The sequence below is a fragment of the Balaenoptera borealis genome, assembly GCF_965194805.1.
Source record: "Balaenoptera borealis genome assembly, chromosome: 12".
Lineage (NCBI taxonomy): Eukaryota > Metazoa > Chordata > Mammalia > Artiodactyla > Balaenopteridae > Balaenoptera > Balaenoptera borealis.
This window is the reverse complement of record NC_138869.1, coordinates 106,565,319-106,590,418: the sequence shown is the minus strand read 5'-3', so window position 1 is coordinate 106,590,418 and position 25,100 is coordinate 106,565,319. Positions and strand designations below refer to the sequence as shown.

At 49.6% G+C, this 25,100-nt stretch overlaps 1 long non-coding RNA gene across 1 annotated transcript; it reads left to right on the top strand.

The window, feature by feature from the left end:
• Positions 1-10,849: 10,849 nt before the first annotated feature.
• Positions 10,850-16,428, top strand: LOC309606896. Its single transcript, XR_014232105.1, has 2 exons — positions 10,850-12,237; positions 12,478-16,428. It is a non-coding gene; the product is annotated as an uncharacterized lncRNA (long non-coding RNA).
• Positions 16,429-25,100: the final 8,672 nt, after the last annotated feature.

The window sequence follows — 25,100 nt, the reverse complement described above, 5'->3', positions numbered from 1 at the left end:
GGCTCTGCACCGAGCCAGGCCGCCCGCTGGGCCCCGGGCACCTGCAGAGGCCTGTCCACTGACCACCACCCGGACCTTCGGGCGCCTCTGCGTGCGGTGGATTTGTAATCGGACTTCTAGGACTAGAAAGGGGTCTGGCCAGGGACAGGAAAAGCCTTGCTGGCAGTGGCGGCGATTTGTGACCAGACACAATAAACCTTCAGTGACGCCGTGGTTTTCTTCCAACTGGATTGTGTGTGGGCAAATGCAGGGACACAAACAGACTGACCCAGGGCATGGTGGGGTGGGTGAGCCCCGCTGGAACGGGGTGGGAAGGGATTCCCAGTGTTGGGTTTAGAGGGGCTCATCAGAGCACCCAGGCATGAGAGAAGGCAAGGGAGGCAGGAGGGAAAGCACCTGAGTGGGTGTGAGCCCGCAGCTGAAGGGCTGGTTTGGGGGCGGGGGCGGGTGTGGGGAGTTGGGGGAGCCTCTGGGGTCAGCAGAGTCATTTGTCGGGGTTCAGACACCCCAGGTCAGCAGAATTTCATAGATGAAATAATGAGGTTTTCACATGAAAAGTCAGCACGTCAATATAGACTTTTTTTACCCCCTGGGAAGTATTTGCTCTTTGAGGTCTGTTCTCAAAACGTGTACCCGGCCTCCCTCTCTGGCTTTAGCTGAGCAACGGCTCATCTGAGACCATCTCGAGTCTTGTCTGGCATCCATATGGCCGAACCAGTATCTCCGCGATGCTGGTACAGGAAAGCCAGTCCTTTACCTGACCTCCGTCCAGGGTTCCCTCCCTGGTCCCGGCCCTGGGGGGGGCAGTGGGGAGCCTCTTCCTGGGACAGGACGGCCCGCCCTCTGGGACTTGCCTGGTGATCCCAGGTCAGAGCCCAGAGCCTGTGGGAGGGAAGTCGGGTCATTTTGCCTCGTACTTCAGGTCACTCCGCACATGCTGAGCCACCCTGGATGCAGGCAGATGGACAGAAAGACAGTGCCGCAGCCACTGGGAGTGAAACGGGACGAGAGGCCCGAGGTGCGTCCTGCACAGGCCTGAGCCGTAGTCACGAGGGCCACCTGTCACACCAGGGCCACGTGCCAAGGGCCAGAAAGGCTGGGGGTGGGGCAGGATGGGAGGGACGAGCTTGTGTTTCAGATATCTTCCTCAGCAAAGGAGCCTCGGCTTTCCCATGCCCTTCCTATTTATTCTTATTAAATAGCGCAGCCTCCCCTTACGATGATTTTGCAGTTGATCAGACTTGAATCTAAATGGGCTCTTGCTGCTACAGGATAAATTTTCAGCCTTGGCCGGGCATTTAAGGGCCTCCACTGTGGGGCTGACCACAGAAGCATCATGTTAGGGAACAGCTCTGGCCTGGGACGGGAGGCCCCTCAAGGCTGTAACAATCTGGTTCGTTCCCAGGACAGCCCCCTCCTGCTCTCCCGGCGAGCCGTCTTCTCCTGCTGGCACAGTCTCCCCTCCTCTCCTTCCCCTCCACTTCCCAGACACCAGCCCCAAGGTGGTCTCTTTTCAATCCAAAAACCTTTAATGCACTTAGCAAATAGAGGGGAAAGATAGGGACTTTGAGACCTACAAATGGAACTTAAATCCCAGAGTCTTCCTCTTTCTTACTTAGCCATCCTTCTGTGACTGGCTGTGTGGACCTCGTACAAGACACAAACCTCTCTGACCTTGTGTTTCTTCTTCTGTGACAATGGTCTCAGGTTCACTGGAGCAAGAAGAGGATGTGCACGTGCTGGGGGCAGGGCAGGTGCTCACCCATGCTGGCCCCGCCCCCTTGGCTCACACCTCCTCTTACCCTATCCCTCTTTCAGCATCCATTAGATTTATAAAATTATAATGTATATATAATTGCTTTGTGTCCTGACTCCCCAGCTGAATTGATTATAGATTTTTCATTCGTTCTTTGAAAGAACTTTGGGTGGAGGGACTCTTACGTCCCTCAGATTGTGCTGGGCACCAGGGATTCAAAGAGGAAAAGATACTGTTCCCAACAGGAAGCCTTGTCTTCTGCTTCTACTTCTTTGTAAAGTTACCACAAATATCTTTTAGAGACAGGCAGAGTAAAAATAAACACAATACTTCTCCACCTAGTGGTATGCTAATAGGGGCCAAATAAATATTTGGTGAGTTCTTGGCTATGGAGTTGTAGATGAAGGTGTGAAATGCCTTCGTGATACTCTTATTATTTCTCAGCTTAACATATTCCAGGTGTGGCCAAATAGGAACGTCTGAACTTTCAAACAGCAGCGCTGGGAAATGATTGCTCACGGCCTGGAAGGATTTGCCCCGGGCTTCCTTTAAAAGCCGCCAGCCTCATGGGGCTCCGTGTGTGTGTGTGCGTGTGCGTGTGTGTGTGTGTGTGTCTCCTGTGGACCCCGAGTGAAGCAGAGAATACTCTAACAACCCCCTTCAAAGTGAAAAATCCATCAGAAGCAAATTGACTGTGGCCCGTCGATTCTAACGTAAGTCAGCCGGGAAAGTTTACAAAAATTGAATTACATGCAAAATCTCAGGCACAAATTCCTCACTGAGAGTCAGGCTTTCCTCCGAATTCCGCAGGGTGCCGTCCAGGTGGAGGCTTCCGCTGCCTGCGGGTCAAGCCGGTTCTGTGCCAAAGTGTAAGAGCTCTTTGACTCGCTATTTCTGAAGAAGTGCCAGGGAACGATACATTTCAAATTCTTTAAAATGGCCAGCTTCTGTCTACAAAAGAGGCTTCTTCTGTCGTTCCCCGGGCCCCAGGTCCCTTTCTGCTCCCCCCACGGAGCCCCACCCTTTGCTGTCTTTTCTGTGTCCATGTGTGTGGAACATCACTGAGTGTAAACAGTGCTGTTAACAAGCCCCGAGGCCTGGCCAGCCTGTTGCACAGCCCGCTGTCCCTAGGGCGCGACCTGTGGGCCCCGCTGCCTGGCGCCCTTCCAGGGTCTCCTAGTGGCTACTTGCTGTCACGTTCTTGGTTCATCACCGCCACTCGCAGCAGGCTAGGCTGTCTCGTGTGGGAACGTGAGCTTCTTGCCCTTGCTTCTGTGCCCCGCGGTCGCCCCCAGAACCCTTCCCGCCACCCTGCGTGCTGCTGTTTCACCAGATGCCATGTATCACCTGCAGCTGTCACTGTAACAATAACACCGGTAATGAAGCTTGACATTTCTGCAGGGTTTACAGCCTGCCAAGGGCCTGCCATCCGTCACGTCACTTAGCCGCACATCGGACCCCGTTACTTCCTGTCTACAGTCGTTGAGCAGCTCCTGCTCTTTGCAGGAAGCAGGCCAGGCTCCTCAGAGCGGCGTTCAAGGCCTTCACAGTCGCGGCCTCCAGCTCCGTGGCCGGCCAGCTGCACTGCCTCCCCTCCTCGCCGGCCACTTCCTGCCCCAGCAACAGCCACCGGCTTGCCGTTCACAGCACACACGTCACGCTTCCTCGCCCCGTCCGCGTTTTGGCTTTTGCTGCCCTCTGGCCGGCACGTCCTTCTCCACTTCATCTAGCTCTTCCTTCCCGCTCCAGCCGTGCGTGTCCCGCCCGAGCTGTGCCAGCCTCCCTGTCAGAGCTCAGAATAGCCCGTGCATTCCCTCTGACGGCGGGTACCGCTGTGTGTGTGGCTTCTTTATTGGGGTAAAACACACGTGATGTAAAATCTGCCATTTTCAGTGTACAGTCCAGCGGTATTAAGTAGTTTACATTGTTGTACAACCAGCACCACCATCCTTTTCCAGAACTTTTCCATCTTCTCAAACTGAAACTCTACCCATCTGCATTAGTCTTCTACGGTAACAAAATACCACAGACCTGGCAGCTTAAACAACAGACATCTATTTCTCGCAGTTCTGGAGGCTGGAAGTCCAAGATCAAAGCGCTGTCAGGGTTGGTGTCTGGTGAGGACTCGTTTCTGGCTTGCAGACGGCTGCCTTCTCACTGTGTCCTCACGTGGCCTGTTCTGTGCTCATGTGTTGGGGGAGGGACAAGCTCTGGTGTCCCTTCCTTTTCTTAAAAGGATGCCAGTCCTGTGTGATTAGGGCCTCACCCTCATGACCTCATTTCACTTTAGTCACCTCCTTAAAGGCCTCACCTCCAATTACAGTCCCGCTGGGGGCTGGGGCTTCCACATAAGAATTTGGAGGGGACACAACTCAGTCCACACCGCCGTTAGAAACTAACTCCCCTCTCCCCCTCCTCCCAGCCCCCGCAACCCCCACCCCACCTTCTGTCTCTATGAATTTGACTGCTTTACGGACCTCATTAAGTGGAGCCAGACAGGATCTCCCCTTTTGTGACCAGCTTATTTCAACAAGCATGAGGTCCTCAAAGTCCATCCACGTTGTAGCCTGTGTCAGAATTTCCTTCCTTTTTAAGGCTGAATCTTATCCCATTGTATGGATGGACCACATTTTGTGTCTCATTCATCCATCAGTGAAACCAGTGTGTTTTACAGGTGTCTGTGTTTGCCTCTCCCTGAGTTTGGACACCTTGTCTGATACGTCTCTGCGTCCACGTGCCAGACACAGGTGTTGTCTCCATAAATGTTGAAAGAATGAATGGATGGATGAGTCAATCAATTAACATACTGATCATCACCATGGCCCTCAAAGTTACTGCTTCCATTTTACAGATGAATAGCCCAGACATGCAAAGGCCAGTTTTACCTACAAGTAATGCGGATTCCCAATCTGACTCACTAAATAACTAACTCTCTGTTTGCAATTTGGTATCTATGGAAATACCTGGTTTATCTCTCAACATCTTTTGTGTTCATACAAAGATTTCAGCTTTCCCGTGATATATACAATGGTTGGTCTTTAATGCACTGATATTATGACCTGTACTGGGTCTCAATCATTTCATAAGACCAAATGAATTCTAAACGGCATCTGTATGTGTCCACAAAACAGAAGAATTAGCTGAATGTGTCCCGTCAAAACATGATCTAGTCTTAACTACGAATCACTCCAATTGTCAGTCACGATGCCATGTAAACGTGGTTTATTAAAATTGGTCAGAGAATCATCAAACTTTACTCCATTCCTCATTTTCCCTTGGTGATCTAACACTTCAGCTTGGAAGCATAAACAACACAGTGCTATGGGACTCCGATTGGGAAATTGGGGCTCTAAGGTCGTGCATCGGCTGTGATGGGGTGTGTGGCCTGGCGACCTCACGGAGGTGCCATTTGCTCTGTGGTTATTGTCTTGGGTCAGAGTTCCTGGAAGCAGAGCCTGAGACAAGGATTTGGTGCAGCGCTCTTGATGGTGGGAGTGCTGTCCAGGACGAGCTATAGGGGGTGAGGGAAGCAGGCCAGGGAGGGGGGTTGGGCAGGATGTGAGTCCCATCACAGGAGGGGGGCCGCACTCTGGAGCACAAGCCCCACCCCCTGACGACAGTCAGTCATGGGCGTAGGCTGACCACTCCCTGCAGGTGGAGGGGTAACCTCCCCGGAGGGTCACCCCACGAGCCAAGAGCAGTTACCAGCCAAACTCCCAGCAACTGGAGGAGGGTGGGAAATGGGAGTGGGGGGCAGTGGGTGTGCTGACCCAAGGGCATCAACATGGGGGCACCAAGAACGTCTCCAAAAATTCTTTTCTCTCTAAGACCAAGCTTTTCTACAGAACAATGGGTTCTAAAAGATTAATGTATAAAGCAAGGATTAAGGAAAACACACAGGCAAGCATATTTAGTTACCTGACTCACTAAATTTTCACTGTTATAATTCTTGTTTGTATCTCACTCCTATTCACAAGTCTTCATAAGAATATATTGGGTTGGCCAAAACATTTGTTTGGTTAGTGAACACGTTGTTCAATAAAATTCTTGGTGAAAATGGAAAATGTGTCTTTTATTTTGACTTAAAACCGAACGAGCTTTTTGGCCAACCCAATACCTTTGTAGCTCATCTCAGTGTGAAAGCCCAGTTCACGTATAAGACCCAGGACTTCGAGGGTCTGGAGGCCTCACCACCATTTTGATAACTGACAATTTGAACTTCCTTCGCCAGAGAAACTAGATTGGCCGGGTCTGACCCTTCCACCAGTGTGTTTGGAACCCTTGCCTCTCAACCTGGGCTCTCCTTTCTCAGCATGAAGAAGTCACTGCCAGGGTAGGGGATGGCACCTCCTCCTTAGCCCCCTGCCCGTGTTTCTGATAAACACGGTAAAAGCAGGAGCTGAGTGCCATCGGGCTTCCCTCCCCAGCAGTGAGATGCCTCTGGCTGTCTTCATCGGTCAGAGGAGGGGTCCCCCACAACCCACCATCTCTTCTTCTTTACATTTTCTTTTCTAATTTACTGGAGAAAATCATCCCTCTTGGTCTTTTGTCTCTAACCAAACCAGGAAGGTCCTGGTAAGAACCAAACTTCATCTTTGACGGTCTCCATAGCAACTGCGCCTAGTGCTTTCCATTAATTTCTGTTATAAAAATCTCAGTTTGTACCAGAACATTACTTTTTAAAACACATTTAAATGGAATTTGACAAGGATTTTACACAGAGCTATAAAGCAGTTTCACCACTGTGATTCATAAATATCTAGACACATTTTACATTTATGATTATGGTCCTTAATTTACCCCATAATCATTCTCATCATCCTAACGATATGATGAATGACACCGAGGTCTGTGTGAATATTTATATATTTAAGATGTAAAAACATTCAGAGAAAATGATACCACGCGAAGAAACTTCGCGGATAAAGATCTGAAGGGTGAATTGGCGTGTCAGTGCCTGAACGGTAAGTTTGTAATGGGCTCGTCTATTTCCCACTTGTGAAAAAACTGCTGCAATATTTGTATCTGCAGATACAAGCGACGGAACCCTTTCTGTCAAGTAACAAGCCTCCATCGATTCTTCTTCTGCTGTAGGGCCACCTGCAGATCCCACTTGGACACCATCGCCTGTTACACCATAGGTTAAAGTTGTACCAACCAGGGACAGCTCGTGGCCGAACTATTGGCAGGAGTTGCCCAGCAGAGAGAAAATTCCACGCTCTCCGACACTTTATTCCTTTGGACGCCCGGTAGTCGCCACCGAGGCCGAGTCTGCCCCTGGAAGACGCCATGAGATGAAGAACGGCCAAGGGCTTGATTTCATGTTTTGTGAGCAAGTCTGAGCTCATTTGCATCCACTGCAATTGCGGATGTCCTCCCAACCCTGGAATCCTTTTCACATACGTGTGGGACCATCAGTAAAATTCACAGGATGGGCGATGAATGTAGTTTAGGGAAAAGCAGGAGGCATTGTCTAAGGTCGGGAGCCTGCGGCCAAGGACACTGGCTTCCTGCCTGTTGGGACTCTCATCGGTTTCTATCCAGTCAACATTCACACTTGCCTGATACCTGAGTCTAACCCAACAGATGGGTAATTCTCCTGCTGGCGTTCATGAAAGCACGCGGGATTCAACCAAATGCCCTGTCTGAGAGCCGAGGGTAGGAGAGCCTCCCTCTGGTGGGACTGGTCTTCGGGGACACTGGGTGATGGCAGGGAGAGGCCCCTCCCTCCGTGGTTGAGAGATGAGCACATGGATGAAATCCAGCATCCTGGGCTGGGAAATCTCCATAGCAACACATCCCTGCTCTAGCCCTTCTTGGTCCAAAACTTCCAAACCGGACCATTTAGCAGAACTCTTTTATTCCAAAGAGATAGCCTTGCCTTTCTCTCTCCTCAGATCCTACTACCTAATCACACCGACCCCAAACTCAGAGGCACGCATCCAGGCAACCACACACACGCACACACCCATGGGCCTTAAAGGAGAGCTCCTTGCAAGCTTCTATGTCCCAGGGCAGACATCTTTATCCCAAGGGTTCTCATCTGATGAGGATGGAGAATTAGCAGGGTCATTATTTGTGAGCACAGGAACCATTTCAAAAGCAAAACGGGAAAGTAATTTCTCCCTCAAATGATGGCCCTGGATCTGCTGGCGACTCCATCTCTGTGTTTGCCCCCCTGCCCAGTTCCATGGGCAGTGAACCCTGGAGGCCAGCCTGAGCCCTGACAACCAAGTGACCCCTGCTGAACTGGTGCGAGGACTGGTAGCAGGGCTGGTCTTGAACCGCATGGTGAGAATTTGAGGCCAGGGGTGTCCATGGAGTGGGAGAGGCCAGTCGGCCAAAGGGTCTAACCCGGGCCAAAGCAGGGAGCAGAGGCAGCCAGAAATGCTAGAAGTCACCACAGATAAAGAGAGGAGCATCTTGGACTTAGCATGAGTCAGAATCATCAGGGAGATCTGTTAAAACATCCACTGCTGGACCCCATTCCCAGACTTTCAGCATCAGTGGATCCGGGATGAGCCTGGAGGATCTGGGTTTCTAGCAAGTTCCCGAGTGATGCTGGGATCCAGAGAGCACTCTTTGGAAGCCAGTGGTCTGGATCTCCCAGTGACCTGCTTCGCACTTTCTGCCTGGAACAGTGCTGGGAGAGCTGAGGGAGGGGGTGGGAGAATGTGAACTTGGACGCTCACACCAACCACTGTTTACCATCCACGTGGTCCTCTCAGCAATCCCGTGAGACACATATGACATCCCGTGTCCCAGATGAGGACAGTGGCTTAGAGGGGCTGTTTCTCAGGCTTGCACGGCCAGTGTCCATCAGAATCTGCTCTCACTGGCCTGGGGGCCCATGTATCAGACTACCTAGTGCTCCCAGGGGGTTGGAGTGTGCAGCGAAGGTTGAGAACCACTGGTCTGGGACTTTCACTCCGAACCCGCTGCCAAAGCGGGAGGCTGCTGGCCCACACGGCAGACATTCTTCCCTGGGATCTACAGCGGAACGTGGCGGGGTTCCAAAGTCATCTTTTTGAAAAGAGATTTTTTTTTTCACGTCCTAGGATTAGAGGAGTTGTTGGGAAAGGGAGGCATCAGTGGGCAAAGATATTGAGGAAAAGCTGTTTTTAAAACAGACTTTGGCTGTCGCTCATGCTTGCGGATTCCCCCTAGTGCTCCGGAGGTGGTAGGCTCCAGTTCTAGAACCATCACACTTGGAGGCGTGATTCACCATCAGACCTCACACCCAGGTGTGACCTGGCCAGTGGTTATGACTCATCTATTTACCACCGTGTCTACCGTGATCTCTGCAGGAGACAAGTGCCGCCGCAAATTAAGATAATCTGAGGGTTATCAACAAGGGGGCCACTTACAAAGCCGGGGGCAAGCTGGGAAAGCACCAGAGATAGTGTAGTCCCCAGAAGACAAGCGTGCGGTGATGGCTACTTTGAGAACAATGTTCACCTTTGGTCAAGGTCAGCCCGAAGCTACTCCGCAAGAAGGGCGCCAGCAGAATAAATAGCGCCCTGCGATGGTGTGTCTGTCAATATGGAAGAGCTGGCTCTCTGGGAAATGTTTTCAAAATTCGTAGCATTTGTCCATTTTCCTGGTGTGGTTTCTCTCCCCATCACCTAATTCAAGCTACCAAAGTGAGGTCACCAGATGCAGAACTGACAAGAGATGCGCACAGCCAGCTCCAGCCCAGCACCGCCCTAACCTCACCCCAATCTCCTGCCCACTCTCCCCACTGACCACCCCCAGCCGGAGGCCTGAGAGGAGAGGGGCCCAGGGAGGGGGACTCGGGACCCGAAGCCATGCCCACTGAGTCTCTCCCGCCCCTTCCAGGGGCCCTGAGGCTCCTTCGTGGGCCCCAGGGCTCCGCGGGGCCTGTCTGAACACCCTGGCCTATGGGCTGGCGTCCGGCTCAGCTGATATCTCGGCTCAACGCAGATCCCGGGCCTGCGCTCCGGGCTGTGGTCACTGAAGGGTTAGGGGCGCGGAGGGCAGCAGGTGTCCTCCAAGCCCGGGTGTGAGAATGAAATCAGGGCGGGTGAGGAAGGCGAGAGCCCGGTAGGGAAGGCGGGGCTCAGGATCAGTCAGGCCCCAGGGAGCTGGGTTCCCCGGGTGGGGACGGAGGGGCGGGTCAGAGGGCTCAGGGTGTGAAGCGGGTCGGCGCGTGAGCAGCCTGGGCGGGCGGGGTCTGCAGCTCCCTCACCCCCCTCGGGGGGCTGCACACGCGTCCCTCCTGCCTGGACCTCCTTCCTGCCCGCCCTGGCCGGTGCCCACCTGCACCTCTGTGCCACCTTCTCAGCCGGGGCTCGCCCGGGCTTTGCTGAGCTCACCTTGTCCCCCTCGGTGCCCCTACGGTGCCCCACCTTTACGGTGGCACCTAGCGTTTTAGCTATGGACTTACCTCTGTCCCTGGTCCCCAGACCAATCACATCAGAGTCACTCGGGCTCCAAAGTCACTGTGTTTTTCAAAGCTCCCAGGTGACCCTGTGAGCAGCCAAGGTGAGAACCTCTGAGCATGGATGGGAGAAATTCCAGCACAGGGAATGTTACCTCCGGCTTCGCCTCCTGGGTGGGACCCGCCCCGAACAGGTGTTTGACGAGGGAGGGAGTGGGCAGGGGAGCCTCGGGGGGCCTCGAGGGGCAGTGCCCTCGCCGCCATCCTCCACCTTCTCTTTGAGGATGCCCCACAGACAGCCCCAGTTTTCCTCCTTCCAATCAGGCTGACTCTCCCCGTCTTGTTCCCTGAGGTCAGCAGAAACCACAGAGTCTTTCAGGGTCCAGACTGGCTTTAGGTGTCGTCTAGCTCGCATCCCGTCCACCGCAAGAGCCCGGGGAATCAGTGGGGGCCAAGTCACTGCCCACCCTTCACCCGGACACAGCGTTCACTGCCTGCGTTCCAGCTCCCCGGGGACAGGCCAGCCAAGCCACCCGCAGGGTCCAGGAGGAGGCCCTGCAAGGTAGCAGGATGTGCCCACTGAGCGTCCAACGAGAGGGGGCCTCTAGGCGACTGACACCAGGCTTGTCCCGCTTACCCTGTGTCCACAGCCCCTTCCCACGTCCCACAGTCCCACAAGCCCAATAGGAGGCAGCGGGGCAGGGTGGGGACATAAGGGTCCCCCATCTGGTACAGGAATGAGGATCCTGAGGCAACCCAGCAGGGAGCCCTCTTGACACGGGACCGATCACAAAACGAGCCATCTCTACCAAAGCTGCTTCCTCTGCAGCAGATTCTTTATCCCAAACTTGCTTCGCTGTGGGCGACCACCCACTGGTCACCATGCCAGCATACAGAGGAACACCAAACAAGGTCCTGTTTCTGGGTGACTGCCGTGTGCCCTATCCCCACCACGGAAGCAGGATCCAGAGTCTCCCCCGGCTTTCCTGCATCCCCAGCGCATGCTCCGGTCTGCGCAAGCCTCTTGAACTGTAGCGTCCAGCTGGTCGTGAAGCCGCTGTCCCCTCTGGACCACTGTGCACGGGGGAAAATGCCCTTAGCCTTTTGACACAAGTCACTGTGGAGGGAGTTATCTCCCTCTTTCCCTCCCTGAGGATGAAACCCCCAGAGGGAGGTGCCCCCAGCTCACAATACGATTCCACCTATGCACAGACAAACTCTCTGACTCTCAGTAAAGCCAGAATCATGAGCTCCCTTGGCTGAATCAGTGAGTGATTTTTCACTGGAGACAAGAAACCATTTCCATGAACACTAGATAGAATAATAACAGGGGCTTTCATAAACATCTAGAAAACATTTTCATTTTGTACATCCAGTTCTTTTGGCGTCTAAGAAAATTCAGAGGGCGCCTTCACCAAAGGTTGTTACAACTGCAAAATGTCATTGCTGTAATGAACACTTCATACTCCATACAGATCCCAGCCGTGAAAACCCGTTTTTAAAGCCTCCTCAATCCAATTAAACGCCTTCCTGGTTGTCTGTCTGGTGTGTCGCAACACTTGATTCTATTATCCTAAAATGAGCCATTTATAAGCATGTGTGTCCGGGTTCCCGACATGCCAGGGGTCAGGCTCCTGGCTGCCGAGCCCAGGACCCAGAGGCTGTTGGGTGTCACGGGAAATGCTTGAGGGAAGTGGTGAGGCTTCCGCGGCGGGTGGGGTAGTGTGCATACAAGGCACACGTGGCCCCTGGCGGAGCATGGCCGTGCGTGGTGTGGGAAGGCGCTCTGGGAAGTGACGCCTGCCCCACCCACCCCTGCTTCTCTGAGAGTGCACCTTACACCAAGGCCCCTGAGCACCCAGCTGGCTGGGATTCCAACAGGAGTCTCACCTGTTTATTTTGGAGCCGTGCCAGCTTCCACTTCCCCCACCACTGAAGAGCCTGAGGTCAGGGAACATCTGTGAAGGGTATTCACCTGACAACTGGTCTCTGGGAGCCTCCTGGGCTGGGTGGTGACTGGCCTGGCATTTGGAGAACGCTCCCTGAGAAGTGGAAACGTACGTGTGGGCCCTTTGAGAAGGTACACCCCGTCCTACCCGCTGCTCGGGAGTATTTAATGATGCCGTGGAGGGTCCAGAGAGGGGGGCGCAGTGACGAGAGGGGGGCGCAGTGACGAGAGGGGGGGCGCAGTGACGAGAGGGGGGCGCAGTGACGAGAGGGGGGCGCAGTGACGAGAGGCGTGACGGCTGGGAGCTAGCTGGGGGTGCGACCCGCACATTCTGACTTGGACGATCTTTCATGTCTTTAAACACTTTCACAGGTATTGTTCCATTTAGCTCCAGCAGTGATAAGGCCATTACACCGATGTGGAAACAGAGGCTCAGAGACACGGTGTGACTCGCACACACTGAGACCGCTGAGAAGTAAATCCAGGTTTTCTGACCCCAAATTCAGTTTTTAACAAAGCTGGACAAATCTTCTGAGAGCAAAGGAAAAACTAGCACTCAGTGAAGACCTACTGTGTGTCCAGCACAGCGTTTTTCCTGTTAATGCCTCTCCCAGGTCAGCCCGGTGAGTATGAACTGTCCCATTGTACCGAAGAGTTAGCAAGCTCAGCATTTGATAATGTGACTGGCAGAAAGTGGTAGGAGCCGGGGTTAAAACCCAGTTCTTCCCACCTTTAAAGCCACTTTTCTCTCATCTTTACTACTCTAGTCCTTTTAAATTACGTACGAGAGAACAGAGACTCAAGGGGTTAAGTGACCCCCTGGCTGGCACAGCTGGTCAGAGGGAGAGCTGAGCCTGGACTCTGGCCCATGACCCCGCCGGGCTCTGGGGCCGTGTTATTATCTCATTGTCGCTGCCCTGAAATCAAATTATACCGTAATGAGGGACCCAGTTAGTTCTTTACAAGAAGCTCTAACATTTAGCCGAACTGAGTGAGGAAAGAGGCCTGGGACTTCAAAATGCCCCAAAGAATGGTATCAAAGCTTGCGGCCAGGGGTGGATCCGGGGCAGTCCTATATATAGATGTAATTGTTCGCCAGTATCTCCAACTAGCTCGTCTGAGCCGCCTCGTAAACTCTTTCAAGTCCTGTTTCTCCACGGGCACCGTGCACTGTGCCAGGAAATCTGTGGATCCCGAAGAGCTAACCCTATTGATTATCTCATTGTCTGAAGTAGCCGACTGGGGCTCTATTCAAACAAATAAAGGAACAATAACCCAATGGCAGCCAACTGAATTGTGGGCACACAGTCCAAGTGGTGGCCAGAGCCCCGGAAAGCCTCTGAGAAGGACAGGGACACAGAGGCTATTCCTAGATCCCCCGGCAGCCCTCACCGCAGTGACAAAAGGAGACACAGATGGAGGAGGGCGTTTTGACAGATGGTCTCTATCCAGGGAGTAGCAGCAGAGATGCTGACGTCAAGAAAAACTGGGGGCTGTGACCCTAGTGATGACTCTATTTCCTGTTCCAGGCTACTTGGCGGGGATTCTGGTACGAGGAACACTTACTCACTGGCAAGACTCACCGGTCTCTACGCGTCACAATTATTTGAGAATCTGAAGAGATGCGAGCGTCTTACAAGCGGAAGAGGAATTTTTCAGGGACAGTGGGTGGGTCTCAGACGCTCTGAGTGAAGTTCTGCCAGCATCTCTTTGTTGTTGCAAATTTTTATAAAGACTAATTAGTATGGGGGAGGGGGGAGTGGATCTCTGACCCTCTCGAGGGTCAAGGATTGGAAAGAAGGTCTGATCCATATTACAGTGAGGACAGCGGGGCCCAAGCGAGAGCACTAAGGGCCACTGTGAACAGTTGTGCAGGTTGTACACTGAACAACTCTAGGGGGCGCCATTTACTTCCTAATATCTTTTCAGATTTGTGCAGTGTATCGTGTACGAATTGTATGTGATGCCCTGGGTGTCTAGAACCTTATCAGCTCCGAAACAGAAAGATCAGAGAACTGATTCCAGGGAGAGCAGATTGCTGATGCTGGAGTCTGCCTTGATCCAGCTATCCTGATGCCCTGGTGTATCTGGAGGAAGATGGCTTCCGGTTTGTTTGAACTTACAGAGCTGGCGTGCCAAGCACTGTTACAATTTAGGACTCAGGCAGTTTTTTGGATGCTACACCATTCTCTCGCAGTTCTCCAGAGCCAGGGTAAATTAAGAAAGGTTTACCCTGAAGCCAGCAGGAACAGATGGCTAAACAGGAAGCCCTGCCCTCGGGGACAGTAGGAGCTTGGCCCTCCAGCCCCGGCACAGCCGAGCGCAGCACACTGTGGCCAGCAGTTTCCCAGAGTTCTGTGAGCTCCGGCAGCCGCGAGGTGGAGGCGGAGCTGGACCCTGGCAGCAGCAGAGCCCAGAGAACCCCAGCGATTCCGTGGGCGTCACACCCCCAAGGACAGTCAGGGAGCCAGGAGCTGTGGCTGTTTAAGTTCCAGGGGCCCATCCGTGAGTGAACCCACAGGACGCTGGGAGCCTCGGACACACTTGCGGAGGGGGGATCTGTGAAGACAGATATGGGCTCTGCAGAGCCGGGCTATAGGGATCGGTGGACGTGGCCTCATTTGTATCCAGAGGCTGCCAAAGCCCAAGGCAGGCTGGCTACGTGGGTAGATTCATTTCACTGCAGACACGGGGATTCATCCTGTATTCCTAGGACTACCGAGGGGAGTGCGGAGGAGAGGCTAGACCCCCACAGAAAGAACAAAGCAGCCTGCACTTCCCAGGGGTCAGAGTAAAGCCAGTGATGGCACAAGAGGACAGGGTCACGGGGCCAGCAGGAATGAAGTCATGGGGCGTCAGGTAGAGGCATGGCAGGTAATACTCGAGGTCTTACTACCCAGACCATCTTGACCTGGGGCTGGGCTCACAGCTGTCTAGGAAGAGGACTTGAGGGCCTTGTGGAATCTTCCCTGAGCTACTTCCTCAATGTCTGGCTGGGGCCAAAATCAGGAAGAGAATAAAACCCACCCATTAGGATGCGTTGCCCTCGGAAGTCCCCACTCAGCTGACACGATGGTTATTGCGCTGAGTGTGTTGACATTGTCCAGGCCTCACCAGAACGTCCTGGCAGAGGTGCCTAAATTAATCAAGATGATGGACAACTTTCTATAAGAGGGAACAAAAATGTGGCCTCTTCTGTCCAGAATGATAAGGCCGAGGAGGAAAATCATAGAATTTTATCAGATTCATCCAAAGAAAAGACAGGGCAGTACTGTTTCCGTGCAGCAAGAAGAAAACGTATGGATTTACTACAAGAAGTGGTGCCCTGAATGTCAGGGAGAGTGGGGATGCCCTTCCACACGTTAGCCGTGAAGGACAGCCGTGTCTTCTCAGAACCTTGCATGGTGACCTGCTGTCGACACACGGGCTTTGAACGGGTTGTTGAAAGGGGCATGCATCTCACCCACTTCAGCGTTTTGTTTTGCTTTCATGTGATTTGGGGAGTTAAGAGCATTTGTCAGAATGCTGGGGACAAAATAAGCTGGGAGGTTTTCTGTGGACTCCAAACTTATCAAACTCTGAGAGTCACATGTGCAATTTAAGAAAAATAGCAAACAGTACCCAGAAAACATCAACCTTATGAAATCTGTGCTTCCCCGGAGCCCCTGGGGCAGTGAGTCTGAACCAAGAAAGAAAAGCAAGATAGACCAAACTGTGGCTGGTCATAGTTGAGGGTAATACAAACCTCTGGCGCCATTTGCAATGGAGAGAAAGTCTTACATAGTTTCGGAAATATCAGGCTCCCAGCATTATCCACGTACTGCCTAGACGGTTTCATTGGCAATTGATCAGGCTCCGCTCTGCTACATCTTTTCTTTTGTTGTCTCAAATAATTGGTTCCCAACCCGTGAGACAAAAATCACTGGCAGGGCGTCAAACACAGCACACATCATCTGTGGCTTTAGTAAATATTTATCACATATTATATGGACTGCCATTTTTCACATCGGTATTAATGGGATTAATAAAACCCAAATCTGGGCTTCCCTGGTGGCGCAGTGGTTGAGAATCCGCCTGCCAATGCAGGGGACACGGGTTCGAGCCCTGGTCTGGGAAGATCCCACATGCCGTGGAGCAGCTGGGCCCGTGAGCCACAACTACTGAGCCTGCGCGTCTGGAGCCTGTGCTCCGCAACGAGAGAGGCCGCGATAGTGAGAGGCCCGCGCACTGCGATGAAGAGTGGCCCCCGCTTGCCACAACTAGAGAAGGCCCTCGCACAGAAACGAAGACCCAACACAGCCATAAATAAATAAATAAATAAATAACAACTACTTAAAAAATAAATAAATAAATAAATAAAACACAAATCTAATAGAAAACGTTAGGAAAAGTTATTGACCCTTTTTGTCATGTACTTCTTCAGTCAATGGGTACTAAGTAAATACAAATACTATTGTAAGTTTATGTCTTTCAAACTGTGGTTTAAAAACAGCATTTATTATTATGTTCTTTAATTATAAAAAATAATGAATTCTTATCTACCATTTATTGACCAATTTTTATGTGCCTGGCTATGTGTGAACCCCTTCCCATGACATATCTCATTTAATTCTCATGACAACTTAACAAGGGAGGTGTTAGCATAACCCCTATTTTATAGATGGAGAAACTGAGGCTTGAAGAGTTTCTGGAACTTACCTGTGGTCCCACAGGCAACAAGAGGCAGAGACCAGGCCAACCTATACTTTAAGTATAAGGAAACATATCTCTCATAACCCTTCTGTTCAGACATAGGGGCGAAACATTTTAAATTTTGTCCCTCTGGTCATTTTTTCCATGCTTTGTTTTGTTTCACTGAAGTGGTTTTATGCAGAGTATTTTGCTTTGTACTGTCACAATGCATCTTTATATATCAAATTTTTTTCCGTAATGTCGTGCATGGCTCACCGTATGGTTGAAATTTTAGAAATTTTACCAGTTCCCTATTTTTGGACATTTAGATGATTTCTAAAGTTCATTATTAAATAATGTTGTGTGGGAGACTGTAAAACCTGCCCACCTAATATTTGCCTCTTATCAAGGAAAATATCAAGATAAGGAGTCTACTTCTCCAATCTCAAATCTGTGTTGGCCATGCGACTTGATTTGCCGAGAGGACATTAGTAAGTGCACACAAGCGGAGACCGGAGGCGTGCTTGCACGCCGGGGTGGCTCCTTGGCTGTTCTTGGGAACCCCACAATGGCCACCACATGGGGTGGTCTGTTGCTCATAAAGGTTACCTAATACATGTTGCAAAGAATAATCTTGCACATACAAGTTTGAGAGTAGAAGTTCCCACATAGGGTGAGAGATGGAGTAAGGCTTAGGAATGGGATCAGGTTTAGAGATGAAGCAAGGAGAAGGGGCTCAGGAATGGGACAGAGTCATAGATGGGATGAGAGTTTAGGATGGAGGCGGGAGGCTGAAGAATATGTGAGGATGTGTGCATTTACTTGGTAATTTTCAAAATCTGAATGTTTACTGGTTTATAATACTGCATCAAAATGTCACCTACCAGAGAGTGCATATTTTACCACACACTGATCAGCAACACGTATTACTCTTTTCCCTCTTTGCCAGTACGGTAAATGAGACTGATGTCTGCTTGCTTCGATTCCGCACTCTGTGGTTACTGGTGGAGTTGAGTTTGTTTTCACAGAGTTTCTCCGTTTTTTTCTTTTCCCTGTTCATATCCCTGGTCCATTTTACACTAAATGTTTCTCTTATTCTTATTCATCTTCACACCTTTTGTTACAGATGTTGCAAATATATTCCTAGTTTATAGGTTGCCTTTTAATTATTTTTACAAGGCTTTTAAAAGGTCAACTTGATTGAGATGCAATTTACATTAATAAAATGAAGTCATTTAAAGTGAAAAGTTTGATGAGCTTTGACAAATGTATATACCTGTGTAACTACCACCACAGGCAAAATTGAGAACATTTTCATCACCCTTAAAAATTCTTTCATGTTCCTTTCCAGTCAATTTCCATTTCCTCCCTGGCCCCAGGCAACCACTGATCTACTTTTTCTATCATTATTGTATTAAAATTGTCTAGGATTTTTGATATGCAAAATGTATTTTAAGCTTTTTATTAGTCAGATCTAACCCTCTTTTCCTTTAAATGTTTGGTTTAAAAGACCTTTCCTACACCTAAGATTACATAAATGTTTACCTTTATTTGTTTGTACTCATTTTTACATTTAACCTTTAGCTCATCTGGGACTTATTTTAATGTATATGATGAAGCATCTATCATGATTTCCAAAGAGTTTATCAATTATCTAAGACTATCTTTTTTCCTCATTTAAAATGCCAATTTTATCATGTATTGAATACTGGCAAACACACACACACACACACACACACACACACACACACACATACTTGGATCTGTTTCTATTATCTTATTTGATCCTAAATTATTGCAGACTTTCATAATTGCTATGGTTTTACAGTCCTTTTGGGTAACTGGCAGTATAAGCACTTCCGCCTCCCAATCACTGCTTATAATTCTTTTCAACTTTTTCTTGGCAGTTCTTGCCCATATTTTAGAATCACTTTATCAGATTCTAAACAAAAATGCCTGGGAATCATGGTCCTTAATCATTATTTACACCTTTATTGTGATTTACATTTTCACTTCTTTAAGTCTCATTTGTCCAGGTACGTTGCAGACTTCCTAAGGACAACGGCCATGTCTTACTTTAAGTCCTGACACCTCCACTGTTACGTCCTGACACCTCCACTGTGCCTGATACACAGAAAACGCCCAATATGTGTGCGCTGATACAGCGACCACTCCCCAGAAACCTCCAACGCCAGAGCTTTTAAAAAATGTGTTTTTAGACTACTTATCAAAAGGGGAAAATAATAGTGGATACGGTACATCTGATTTTGAGATGTATTTTCAAAAAAACTCAAGTGAAATAGTTTAAAATGGAAATATCAACACTGAAATGGTTCTATACAAAATAAATTAATAGATTAAATTTGAAATTAATGCCAAAAAACTATCTAAAGTCTTTTTTGTCCTTCACTTTTACTGTCATGTTGAACATTAATGTCTAAGTAAGCCATTACTCGGACTTTGCATTGTTTTGCTGTGAGTGTGTGTGTGTGTGTGTGTGTGTGTGTGTGTGTGATGAAACCTAGTAAGATTGACTTCTGTTATAAGAATGTCTCCATAGACAAATTTTAAAAATATAAAACCTTAAGAAAGGTGAAGTAAATCTATATGACTGTTTCACAGTCCTGACTTTCCAACCCTGGCTGTGTCCGTTTGCAGAGAAATCTACAATATTACGGCTGAAAGTGTCCTCAGGAGCCAATTCCTCCATTTAACTGACAAGGAAACTGAGACTACTGAAGAGTAAGGTCGGGTCATGTAACGAAGGCAGAACTGGGAATGGAATCAACTCCGCTCACTCCCACCTCAGTGATATTCCCATTACATTAGCCTGTGACCTTGCAAATTTCTTGACCTTTTCTTAAAACCAAATGAAAGTTACTTTTTTAGAAGCATGCCTTGTAAAAATTTCAGCCCTTGTTTTGCGGGGAGAGGGTTCATGAAATCAGACAAACTACTAACAAAGGCCCGAAAACTCTAAGAAGATGAAATTTTGCTAAAAGATACACCTGCTCTTTAAAATGACCAACATCTCTTTCAAAACAAAATGGCAGCCCAATAAAGCTACTGAAGATTATATACAACAGGCATAAAAGTGAAAAGAGGGATTAGGAGAGAAAATGTGGCACTGAGCACCAAAAGAGAGTGACTTTCACCAACAAACAATGTAATGGCAAAATCCATCAGGCTACTGAGGAGCGGCACAGAATGAAAGCGAGGCCGCCAGAGGCACTCAGAGCAGGACTGATGGAGAAAAGGGAGAATGAAACATACTTTGAGCAACTCTGTATCTCAGAGGATTTCACACTCGATTTCAACTACCGGGGATAAAGCGCCATGGGACGAGGAGTTTCCTAGATTCTGCAGCAGACAGCTTTACAACCTAGCGAGTAAATAAATAATCTAACCTGGGGAGAAACACCCCCCCCCAGTCGGAGGCTGTGCAGCCCAACCGTCATCTAACCAGAGACCATGCCTCGTCCTGAGCCAGGTAACAGTGGCTACAGAAGACGGATGACAGGCAGGTGACCCACAGCTCCTTACCTTTACTGTGATAAGGCAGGCGTTCATAGATCCAGGCACTGCACCTCAAGCAAAAGGGAAATATTTATGTTCACTTTTAGAAAAATAAACACCAAGAAGAGCACAGAATAGAGAGATGTGCCCTCTTTGTAAGGATGAAATTCTAGGACGTTCCAGAACCATGGGTACACTGTTTCCTAACACTCACACAGTTGTCAATAAAATGAGGCTTAGCTCAGCTTGATATCTTCTTTTTACAGATGGGGGTAAAAGAGTTTTTTCTCAAACTAGGGACAAAATAACAAATAGGGAGATTGTTCTCTGGAAGCCAGGTTTCTCTGGAATGCCTGAATCATTTAGCTTGAAACATCACAATGAATGGTTTTTGAAAGAAGCAAGGCTGAGTTTAAAGAAAAAAAAAAAAAGATTCTACCTCACACCATATGCAAAATCAGTTCCAGGGTGGATTGTAGATGCAAATGTGAAAGGGTAAGACAATAACGCTCTAGAAAATAACATAGGCAAATACCTTCATGACTTTTGAGATAGACACGTATTTCTCAGATAGAACACACGGAAAGCACTGATCTTAAAGGAAAAACTGACAGTCTTGACTGTGTTACAATTAAGAACTTCTGATCAACAAATTCACTACTAGGGGAGAGAGTGAAAAAGCAAGCCACAGAGTGGGAGAAGATATTTGTAATACATATACTCAATGAAAGGTCTGTGCCCAGAATATATAAAGAATTCCTACAAATCAATAAGAAAAAAAAAATAAGCCAACTTTTAGACAAGAGGTCAAAGTCTTGAATAGGTGTCACACCAAAGAAGATAAGCAAATGGTCAATAAGCATATGAAAAGGTGTTCAGCCTTACTGTTCATCAGGGAAATGCAAATTAAAACTCCAGTGAGATTCCACTACACACCCAGCAGAATGGATAACATTAAAAAGACAAACTATATCAACAGTTGGCAAAGATGTGAAGTAATTAGACCTCTAATACACTGCTGGTGAGAATGTAAACTGGTACAACCACTTTGGAAAATTCTATGATAACATCTACTAAATTTGAACACACGAAAACCCCACCACTCAGTAATTCTACTCTTGGGTTTCCATCACAAATGTGCACCAAAAGGCGTAACCGAAAATTCTCATAGAAGCATTCATTGAGCTAATAAGGAATATTATTCATTATAGTTCCAAACTGAAAACCAACCAGGTATCCATCAACAACAGAATGGATGAAAAGTGCTATATTCATACAATGGAATACTACACAGCGATGAAAAGGAACAAACGACTATTAGCACAGCATGGAGGAGTCTCTCAAACATGACTTTGAACAAAAGAAACCAGACACAAAGGAGTACATACTATATAATTCCATTTATACAAAGTTCCAAAACAGGCAAACTTACTTCTAGGGTGGTAGAAGGCAGTTGGTGGTTGGTTACCTTTTGGACGTGGGTGGGTGGTGACTAGGAGAGACATTTGGAGGCCTTCTTGGGCATTGATAACATTGTTTCCTGATCTGGATTGGATTACATGGGAATGTCCACTTTGTGAAAATTCATGGAGCTGTGCGTTTTGGCTTTGTGCACTTTCCTGCAGTAATAGTTGTACCTCAATCAAAAATTTATCTAAAATTATCTGCACAACAACATGAATGTGTGTGTGTATACACACATTCCTGAACTATACACTTAAAAATGGTCAAAATGGTAAATTATGTGTTACGTGTACTTTACTACAATTAAAAAGTTTTAAAATAAATTTTTACTAAAAGAAGGACCCAACCCTGCTGACACCTTATCTTTGGACTTCTGGCCTCCAGAACTGTGAAAGAATAAATTCCTATAATTTAAAGCCAAATAGAATGAAAGAAAATAAAACGTAGCCAGCCTCCTTTCCTCTACACAATGTAATAATGTTCCATATTTAGCTCCACTGAGTTCCAATATCAGTATTTTTTTAAAGCTCAACTTAGTTTCTTCTATTGGTAATATCTGTTCCCCCAAATAAATGTTTTCGAATACAAAATTTATCTCAATTTAAATAAGGGAGTCTCACCCCATGCGCTACGGCTAGTAGAAACAATACGCACAGCCCTGGGCCTCGCCAGCCTCTGGGATGAGGTCGAGCACACAGGCCTCGAAACTGGAGGGTGCTTCCCACGTGGGAGCCCGAGGCCCGGAGGACAGAGTGCGGAGGCAGAGGCACCCACAGAGGCCCAGCCCCCCGCCAGCGGTTGTTTTCCTCATTCGTCCTGGCAGCGTGGGCTTGAACCGGTGCCAGCGCTGATCTCAGCTGCGGTCCCCATGGACCATGTCCAGATTGCACAGAGGGGCTGGACCAGATCACAGCTCTGCCAGGACATGGTCCCAGCTCTGCCGCTGACTTCACAGCACATTCTTCAGAGCACCGCTCACTGTTTGCAGGAAGCCTAACAGGAAACACACGTAGCTGTGCCGGTCAGACACCCATCCACTCACTTATCCATCCAACAAAGGCTGTCCGAGCATCTGTACATTTGAGGCACTTTGCTTAGTTTTCTACAGCAGAAAGAAGCCTAAGCTCCGTGGACGCGATCTTATTTGTTAGAGGTGTCAAAGGCTTACCTTGTGGGACAACCTAGGACCTGGATGCCCCTGGAAGGACGGGAGGGACACAGACGAGAAGCAGGTCTCTGCACCTTCCTTCCGACGTTCCACATCCCTCCCAATCCCTGCCTGCAGTCTGCTTCCAGCGCCCTCATTCCGGGATGGGGAGCAGGCAAGGGTGCAGAGCCGAGCAGGCTTAATTTCAGCCTTCCCGTGGACCACTGGTGGGCGCGGTAAACCTGTCCTCTTACGTAGGGTCATAGACACCCTTGGGATTAGCTCCATGTTAAGTCATTTTCCAAACCAGCTCTCTTCTGGGAAAGAAGCTGTAGCTGTCACAGTTTAGTTGTTTGTCCAGCAAGTTTCTTCCACTCACCTGTCCTCCTTTGGAGCAGAACCCTGCTTTTGTTAAGACTTCTATCCTCCTCGATGCATGATTCAGGGGAGACTCCCGCCGCAACTTGGACCCTGACCCGAGGGGAGATCCTGAGAGGTAAAAGCCCACTGTGGCTTTCCCTCTCCCTTTGCCAGTGGATGGTTCAGGCTGGGTTTGTTAGGCTGGTTAGTCTGAGACCCAGGGCGTCTGAGGGGCTTCTGGGGCGGTCTGCTCTCTTGTGCAGAGATTGTTTGTGGATTGATGACGCCCGGGCTGCTCCAGCCTGGGGATAAAGCCAACACTGGGGACGGCTGGGCAGAAGGAACCTGGCCCGTTCTGACATGGTAGCCACTAAATTCACCGCCTCTGGAGACCCACTCTGAGCCCCTTACGATGGACAGAATACATTTCCTTATTACTTAAGCCTATTTGAGACAGGGTTTTTCCATTTGTCACAGACTAAGGAATCCTGATTGATAAAGAAACTCTGAGCAGAGTCAGAAATCCCCTTGCAATTGTTTAGTGAAACGTCGTCAGGACAGGAGGGAGGCCCAGGGTCCACAAAATCTGCTCCGGGCCCTCGGTCCCCTAGTTTTCCTGCTGGCACGTTGGCATGTAACACATCTGTTTAGAAAGGACCACACAACACACACATACACACACACACGCACACACACACACACATGAGTGGACCTGGATTTGATTGCTCATTGTTGGAATTACTTCCTGTTTGTGAATTCTTTTCTGCTCAAGAAGCAACCTTCTCAACTTGCTGCCTCTCCCTTAAAGCCTTTTTGAAAGAAAACTGTCGGAGGTTGAACGCGAGCCCCAGGGTGTCCTGGGGAAGCTGCAGTCAGAGGAGCGTCTGCTGGGGGCCCTTCCCCAGCGCCCCCCACCCCGGAACACCCTCCTGCAGCAAGGCTGGGATGGGGTCCAGGGAGGTGCAGATTAAGGAGCTCCCAGGTGACCCTGACGTCGGTGGTCCAGGGACTTGCTATGCCGGCTTTGATAGAACGCACGCCGACCAAGGCTGGCTATTTCTCCAGCTGCAGCCTGGGGTAAAGAAAGGGGGGGCTCCCGCTGCCCGACCCTGCCTCAATGGACCTCAGTTTCTTCATCTGTGCAAAAGAACTGACACTACTCAGCTCCCGTGTCGTGAAGATGAAATACCGAGTGTAAAGTTCACGTTCGCACGTGGCCACACCTGTTTGCTCACCCATGTACAGACTCTGCAGGCTCTTCTGGACCGGGGCCCGTCCCCGCCCGTCAGGCTGCGCCAGCGTCTGCCCTCTCAGGGGGGCCCAGGCCTTCTGCACTAAGTAAGCACACCCGGCCGAGTCTCTGTCACGTGTAGGAGGGGAAGCCTTCCCGTGCCCTTCTGCATGGTGCCTCTGGCCAAGGCCACCCTGGGTTTCTGATCATTGCTTCCCCAGAAGCAGCTCAAACAAGTAAAGTGAGGGAAAGGGACCCTCCTATCTGGGGACTCGTGCACCAGCCTCTCCCCTGCTTCGTGGGAAAGATGAGGAGAGGAAGGAAGGAGGAGGGGGACGGACATGGCAAAACTCACCCTCCAGCGACTCCCAGGCGGTTCCGCTGCCACGCATTTACTGAACACTTACTACGCTCCAGGCACTGGGCAGTGAGTCCAAGTCTGAGGACCAGAGTGTGGAGGAGAACGAGGCAAGAGCTGGAAGTTTCGCTCGGCCTGGACCCCCCTTTCCGCCTCCCTTCCAGGGACCCTCCTTCTCCAGCCTCCCAGCTCCAGGCGCGGCCCCCATCCCGCCTCCTGCTTTGGGGTCTTGCCCTGTCCTGCTCCTC